The sequence below is a fragment of the Haliotis rubra genome, unplaced genomic scaffold (assembly GCF_003918875.1).
Source record: "Haliotis rubra isolate DU_JTF1 unplaced genomic scaffold, ASM391887v1 Scf248, whole genome shotgun sequence".
In the NCBI taxonomy this organism is placed as follows: Eukaryota; Metazoa; Mollusca; class Gastropoda; order Lepetellida; family Haliotidae; genus Haliotis; species Haliotis rubra.
In genome coordinates this window covers 1,386,000-1,394,301 of record NW_025766536.1, presented here as the reverse complement: position 1 = coordinate 1,394,301, position 8,302 = coordinate 1,386,000, and positions in this window count along the sequence as shown.

Below are 8,302 nucleotides of genomic sequence, written 5' to 3'. Positions count from 1 at the left end.
TTGTTGTACTTCGTTCAGTTGCATGTACTTTATATGTAGGTTAGATCTAAATTCATCGCACACTCGTCCACACGCATGCACGTCCACACATGTACATGCATATATAAGTATTTTAGAGAGTTATGTATCTGCTTTCCAGAAGCAGGCCACACACACAACAGTAGCAGGAAAAATGCTATATCATTCGAGATCGATTCGTGAGTGTGGCAAATGTTAAATATCAATACAACAAACATCGCACAGTTAATAATAATTCGTTAATCTTAATGCAAAATCAGAGAAATGTGTTTCTTTGCTATTTTTTGGCTATCTTATGGTGCATTTGTGGGTGGGAAATCGTCGAAATCGTCCGAACAAGAGATAGGAACTGAACGTCTGATAAGAAGCTGCATATTTAATTCTTGTCTTTACGACGTTTTAGTGTTTCGGACGGGATGGAAGGGATAAATCGAGTGGTATTTAGTCAATCAGGAGAGAACACAGACGGATTTAAAGATACTTAAGTTTATTTATCTGCAACATTTTATTACACCTATTCACCACGGGAACACGTTTCCAGTTGACCCTTCAGCATAGCTGTTAGAAACAACGCGACGCGGTGGATCTGACCTATCTTGTCAGTCGATGATCGATGTCAATAACTATCTGCTTGACGCGGGTGATAGATAACAAAGTATCCGGATCTGATACCGTACCTGACAATTGCAAATCATCGGTATTTGTCTGTTTGATCTTTCAACTGGACAAATTAAAAACTGTTTTATTAATGGTCCGAGCTAAGATGAGCTGGAATATTGGCTAGATAAATAAACGATTGGATGACATAATCAGATCAAGATATATATCCTACTTGCTCATGTTTAGGTCGAGCTGGCTCCTGTCAGTTGATGACTTGCACCCGAAACATGAGGCGTCTATTGACTCGAACTGGCAAAACTGAATGTGAAAGGTAGCTTTCGCACCATGCTTTCTTTGAGAGCAAGGTATCCTGATTTATGAATCGTACGCCTGCATTCACACCTTTCCATTCCTGGAATTTTGATCCAGCTACACTATGATATAACTATAACTATACAATAATAAGATGCAGAGAGGTGGTAATGTAATTCATTTTTAATTCAAACTTTTCTTGGATATTATTGGTTTTAGCATTATGATGGTTTTATCTCTTACTTTCAAGAGAGCGGGGTCGACACCAAGCGTATACTGAATTGAACGCGCTATATAGGTGCACCATGTAGTTTGGAGATGTAGCACATCAAATTCGTTTGTCCTGATGGCCAGGCAGAGGAAGACGAAAATGACACCGTTGATGCAGAAGCTAAGGGGGACATGAAAAGTGTTTGACCTTCTTGTCAGGGAAGGTGCAAAACTATCCTTATTTAATAGTAAAGCATTCTTCATTTAGCTTGTATTGGAGGTACTGGAAATAGTCAAGTATGTCCTCACGAGTCATTTAAAGGGAATCAGCAGTAGAGATAATGATGGGTTGACACCAGGAATAGAAAACAGCTCTTTGCAAAGAAAAGACGTGTTGTTTACTTGTGGAAACAGGAGCAAGATCTGTTACTAGTCAGTGAAGTTCGAAAACCATCCTTCATGTGGCCTGTGAAGGGGCAATGTTGACCTGATCAAAATTACTCTCTTACCCAACAAAACATTGTGGACATTGAAAGTCGAGGAGACATGGACGGTTGGACACCACTGATCACGAAAAGCAGCTAGTGAAGGGGCATAATGTTTGTAATTTTAACACGTTCTTTGCTTGGGGGCAAAGAGCAAATCTATCACAAGTGAGTAATAATTAAGAAACAATGCTTCATGTGTCTTGTAAAAGGAGAAAATGTTTTGATAATCAAGTATCCTGAGCGCCAAATTGTCGGCGATCGACAGTCGAGATGTCGACAGTTTGGACCTCAATGTCACAGCAACCAAGGGACATGAGACCGTGATTTGACGTTCTTGTGGAGTCAAGGAGCAGATTTTACACAAGTAAGAAGGAACAGAGAAACCATCCTTCATTTGGCTCTGGAGCTGATAATGTTGAGACAATTAGAGCACTCCTTTGCATGTCAGCGTGAATATCGACAGTCGCGATGTGGACGGGTGGGCGGGTGGACACCAGTAATGCATGCGGTCCATGCTGGACACTATGGATGTATTTAACTTTCTTGGTAGAAAAGGGCAGATCTATGAAGAGTGGACATTTGAATGAAACATCCTTCGTGGCTGTGCAGGGAGAAAATGTTAAGGATAATCAAGGGACAAAATACAACGTGACATTGTGGATATTGACAGTCGAGATAAAGGACTGGTTTGACCCCAGTAATGTATACAGGAATGGACGGAAGTAAGATCCTTCATTTGGCCTGTGAGGAGACGTTGAGATAGTACAGGATCTCCTCACTGGCATTATGGATATCAACAGTCGGGATGAGAATGTACGCCTGCAATGACTGCAGCATGTCAGGACAAGGGGCTGTCTTCTTCTTACTTGTTTACGATCATGGCTGATCTACTTAACTATAAATGATGTTGGTAACATCTTAGATATAGCTTGTAAAGGAGGAAATGTACGCCCATGGTAGTATGTTTCCACGATACATGGCTGAGGAGGCCGAACAGGAGGACGATCCATGTTGAATTCAGTCTGCTTAAATCTAGCAAAGAAATGTTTTTTAGAAAAGGTATGCTGTTTTGCGATTAAATCAGGGCTGGCATTCGGTGCTGAGTAACGTTCAGGCGAAATAGAATTATTAATGAATAATGTCATTGAATAGGGCGCATCGGCTGGGCTCCAACTTCAGCGTTCCCCACAATGTAATAGCACGTACACTTAACTGGAATTTCTGGTTGGATTTCAAATTCATAACACATAGGCTTTAACTTCAATATTGGGTTGGTGATCATCTGATATATTTAAAGTATTGATCGGTACCGCATTTTAGTATGAGCTTATTTAAAACTTCTCAGAGATAGGGTGTATTTATCCATCACTTATTCCCACAACGGTTTGCGAAGGAAATTTCTGGTTTCGTAATTGAAGGTGTGAACAATGGTTTTACTGAAGAGTGCAGAAATGAGATTTGTATATACATAAATTTCATAAAGGCATCTCTCAGGAATTCTTGTATTTCCCAAAGCAAGTTAAATGCTTACAAGTTTAACACAATCAGTACATTACAAGTGTAATAATATGTCTTTATAACCCCTTTTATTAGATGTACCGAACTTCCTTTTGAAAAGTACGAACACGATGCAACTGTCGAGATCATCTTGACGATAACTTCATCTCCTATGTCATCTACTCTGGCTATGTCACAATATGATATTTCAATATGATGTTCCTTTGTGTGTGTAATAAATGAATGATTAAGCTTGCGACTCCTGGCATGTTCAAGGGCCGGAATTTATCTCCAAGAAAAAGCAATTTGTAGTGATAACATATACGATGTGACTCCGCTGACTTGTAATTGGCTTAATTTGCCAAGTTACAGGTTATCCCCGTTTCCAAACGTGCCTGCTTAACACGCATCGTCGGCCGTCCAACTATAGCAGCGTGGGGGCCAGTGCAGCGAATGCTGAAACTTATTTATTCATTTAAAACGAGTATCAAACTGGATTATTCTTAGTAATGCTAATATAGGTAGATTCATGTCTTTACGGAACTGGGTGAAACCGTCCTTAGTATCATAACTCTCCCTCATGACTAACTTGATATAACACCCAGATGAAGACCATATGTGACCCAGGGTTATCCGTCATATTTTAAAAGTTAAAACATCAGAAGATCTTTTACACCCTCTTAACCTTTTAATGCATCAGTTTGCTTAAACTTTTTTAGGCCTGATATTCTGGTAGGTTTCAACACTTCCCTACGTCAAACGGGTTGTTCGTTAAATATTGTGTGTCAATGTATCTCACAACGACTGTTCATAATGCTAGATCCACAAGGGGGTATACATATTTTAAGTTCAACCTTAAAAGTATCAGTTCTGATCTATTTATTGTTTTTTAAATAAGAAACTGACTTGATTGATAGAATTTCGATGTGTTTTTAGGATTTTTATAGATACAGGGAGATTGATTTTCCTTGATTTTCCTTGATCTAGATTGGATAGCCAGTAATCCGTGAATTTTACTTTACTCTTTGTTCACAAGGTTATACAAATGTATTTATCATGAGTTGCAGACTAGTTTAGTCACGATATGGTACAGAGTAATTGCCGATGTGACTTAAAATCTTTACTCACTCACTCTTATTTGGTATACATTAATTCTTCATATAGTGGATGCTGAATCCTTTTGTTGAAATGGATGGCACTCGTTGTGGATTCATAAGGACACTCCTGGTGATGTGAATTGACTCTGCTTTATCTAGATCTTTATCTATGATGTTGTCAGTATGTAAAATGTGTTTCGGCCAAAAGATTTAAATGTCAATTTTGTCACGAGCGAAGTATCAAATTTCTACATGAAGGTTATACGTGGAGATTTTCATGAAACCTATTCTTTTTGAGCTAATGGTAAATAGCAGCGCCAGTGTTTTTCATCAGAACTAAAATAGATGCAATGTTTACTTTACAACTTTAGACACAGGCTTTAGTGACTTTTTGATTTTGAAGCGTCTTTTCAAATAAGGCTCCAAGAAGTTGTAAAAGAGATGTTTTTGTGAATTCAAGAGGTGTTTGATGAAATTAATTTACTAAAACAAATATTGTCAAATAGCCTGCCATCATTTTTAATTCTGCACTTACAGCATTTATATGTGCCACATATGCTGCAAATGTTCTAATAAGGCATGTTTGCAAATACTGACTGACTGGACTCCGAAGCTTTTGACATTAGACTGGTTTAGATCGATCATAATCTGTGGTGTCATAATACCCATAGGCAGTATGTTTGACAAATCATAGTGTCAGATCCAATATTAATGTCATTAGCATGAAGAAGGAGCAATGAATATATAAAGTATGTGTAGCTTCCTGCATTGTTTGGTGTGCTTATACTTTCTTCCTGGTTAGTGATCGGTAAAATCAGGAGTTAGTCACCTAATGGAATAATGTCACCTCCCCAAACACACTGGCAGCTAGTTATCTATATTGACTCACCTAAGCATTATATTGTAAGTACGCAGACAGTTTATAGGACAATATATACCTTCATATATGAATGTCGTGACCATTACCATGCAGAGGCGTAACATACAGCCCACAATGTCACATATACTCAATACCAATAATGGTTTGTGTCCCCCTCCCATAATACACATCCCACACACCCACCCCTCTCAATAAAAGGTGAAGGGGTGACCGATATTAACGGTATATTACGTTGTGTTTGTTGGAGTTGGTTGTGGTTTAACGCCATACACTAAACAGTATTCGGCTAAATGGTGTCTGTATAAAAGTGAAATAGTGAGGATGAACAATCAAAGTGAGAACTATCGATCTACGCAATCAATATACAAATTAGTAGATTTTGTTGACATGTGTCAACCAAAGACAACTGCCTGAACACCCGATCCCATTAGTCGCCTGTAAGACCTTGGGTTTGAGTGAGATCATTTCTAACCCGGATCTTCACCAGTGTATTATAGTAAGGCTTCATCTTTTTGTGTGTGTATGTTTTGAAGAGGTGAAAATTATTATGTATTTCAGAAGTAAATAATTTTGGATTGACGTTCTGCAGCTAAGAGACGATCAGGAATTTGAGATTCCATGCCCAGTACTATACCATTTGATGCAAAGTGAACAGAGCGTTGGACGTACCATATATGTTTAGTATCAATGTTCAGAGTTGAACGCCACGCTTACAAAAAAGCAGGCCAGGCAAAATAGCCATTACAAGTGCATGATGATTTGTTGAAGATCCAAAGAGAACGACTGTTACATCTGTTATTAATATTTTGCTTATCCTCTGATTAAGACAATGAATCATTTATCTTCGTGCAAAATCAGGTATTTTGTATATCTTTACTATATTTGCTATGTAGGCTTGTTTGTGCTCCAAGTACCCGCAGAGATCAAGCTGACTCTCTGATACGAAGAAGTTTACTCTTTGAGTGGGCACTTATCAGTGCCAGTTGGAAATCCTGAGACTTACTTAATTGCATTTTCGTTTCCTTTTGGATTGCCCACTGCAGGTATATATAAATAGACGGTGTGGCGAAGAAGTGGAATGGTTCATTGTAATAACATTAATACGTCAGATGTTAAAGCACATTATATCTATGGCGCTTACGTCTTTGGTACGAAAACAATGACGTTTTCGGTGGGTTGTTTGAACGAGATCGTTTAAAACTATATAGAGAATAGTATTTGATACATATATGCATAGAGAAAAGGTTAGGCACCCAAAGTGCTTTTTAGGATATTCAGGGGCTGTGATGATAAATCAGTAATCATGATATAGTGGACCTGTGCAAAATGGGACACATATCAAAAGGAACAAATGTTGTTAAAGCACCAGAATTAACGAATTCACGGCTTTATTGCAATGAAATGCCGAGCCCAATTGAGTTAATTTATGAAAATGAATACTGCATGAAACTATGACGTTGATAAGGTTTTATCGCTAACATTAGATGATGGCGTTTGTCGCGAGGGTAATATAGGGTGTTCACAAGAGTTTGGAGTCAGTAATGCTTAACGCCCATTTACGGATGACGACACAACCGCTTCGATTTCATACCCACCACAAGACGTTTATGGAACAACCATGAGTACTTCCGTGCCATTTCCTTCTGTAATGCTTGTTTGATCTCCTCAAGTTCTGTACAAGGGTCTCTCCTTACTGCACGCGATGAACTATGAAATTCGAAATATTTGTAAATGGTTCGATGCAGGACTATCTGTTTGATTGGTTTAGAAGTTGGTGACCTAATAAGAAAGTAAGAATATTTATGGATAACAGCTTTGCTTTATTATATACCTCTTGCTTGACAACGGTGTTATAGAATCCCTTTTAGAAACGTCGCATCATATATAATAAAAGTTGTTTGTCATACATCAACCATAGAGACTCATGGCTGGCGGTTTCGATTACTCCACAGCAGTGTTTTGGATAAAGAGTTGTTCTTTAGGATGAACAGGTGAAGTCCTGGCGTTACATCATCCATGTACTCTCTGAGTCTAGAGTGTGATTGTCAACATGAGGAACGACAATAGGATCCAACCTCCCCGGATCAAAGTTCACTTGGGGAATTGCCCACCATTAGCATTAAGCAGATCCTTAACATGTCACAATCATGTGAGAAACATCCCAAACTATGACTGAACTTCCTCAGAAAGACGAGGAAGGATATTCTGGAGTAGAATCCTGTGTGCCTTGTTCATTAATGATAAAACCATTTGGAGAACAGCGCATTAAAGTGATATAAGTACATGATCATACTGCATTTGGGACAAAATCATGGTTGTTGGAGGATTGCGCGTGCATGTTTGGATTTATTGTTGGCGTTAAAGGTTTTCATTTGTTGTTGTGTTGTTTCATGAGTTGTGGCCACACATTGACAGAACAATAATAGATATATTTATACTAATGGACCTGTCAACGTTTGTCACTACCTAAATGTTCACCCGGAATTTTTAACATGGGAGGGTCATGAGTTGTCTCTACTGTATATATGGCATGCATATTATCTATGTCTAAATAGCACAGTGACTTTTAGAAAATAAAAAGAACTTGGCACTTAAGATCTATTACAGTTTTTCAAAATATGATTCGAACCCCACATAAATATTTATCTGATGTATTTTGTTTACGGTTGGTACGAGAATTTTTTCAAGAAATGCAGCATTTCCCTAAGCCGATATCTGATTAATTTCAAGTCATTAGGGAATAACGTAGATTCTTCAATATATTTAAAAAATCGGCCTCACATCTCACCTATATACAAATACTACCAAGGCACATTAACCTTGACCAGGTAAAGAGTTAAAGTCCGTATGGGACATATAGGAAAGCAGGCCATTCCTTTTTACACACACAATTACTTTCTAGGATATTGAAATCCGTTGAATTTCTCTAAGCTGATGTTACATGTGTTCCCTTCAGACAAGGTGGGAGTCAGACTCAAAATTGTATACTAGATTGAACACTCCCATCTTTAGAGGCCTGCATCATGGTAGATTGGGTGGCGAGGAGTCAGAGACATTTTGTCTGATGAAACTTAGGAAAATTTCAACTCAATAGGGAAGGACAACACTTATAGAAGCCTGTGGTGCATGCACAGCAAAGGAGGGACATAGAGAAGTGTTTTGACCTGCCCCATCCAGGGAAGGTGCCAACCTGTATCTTT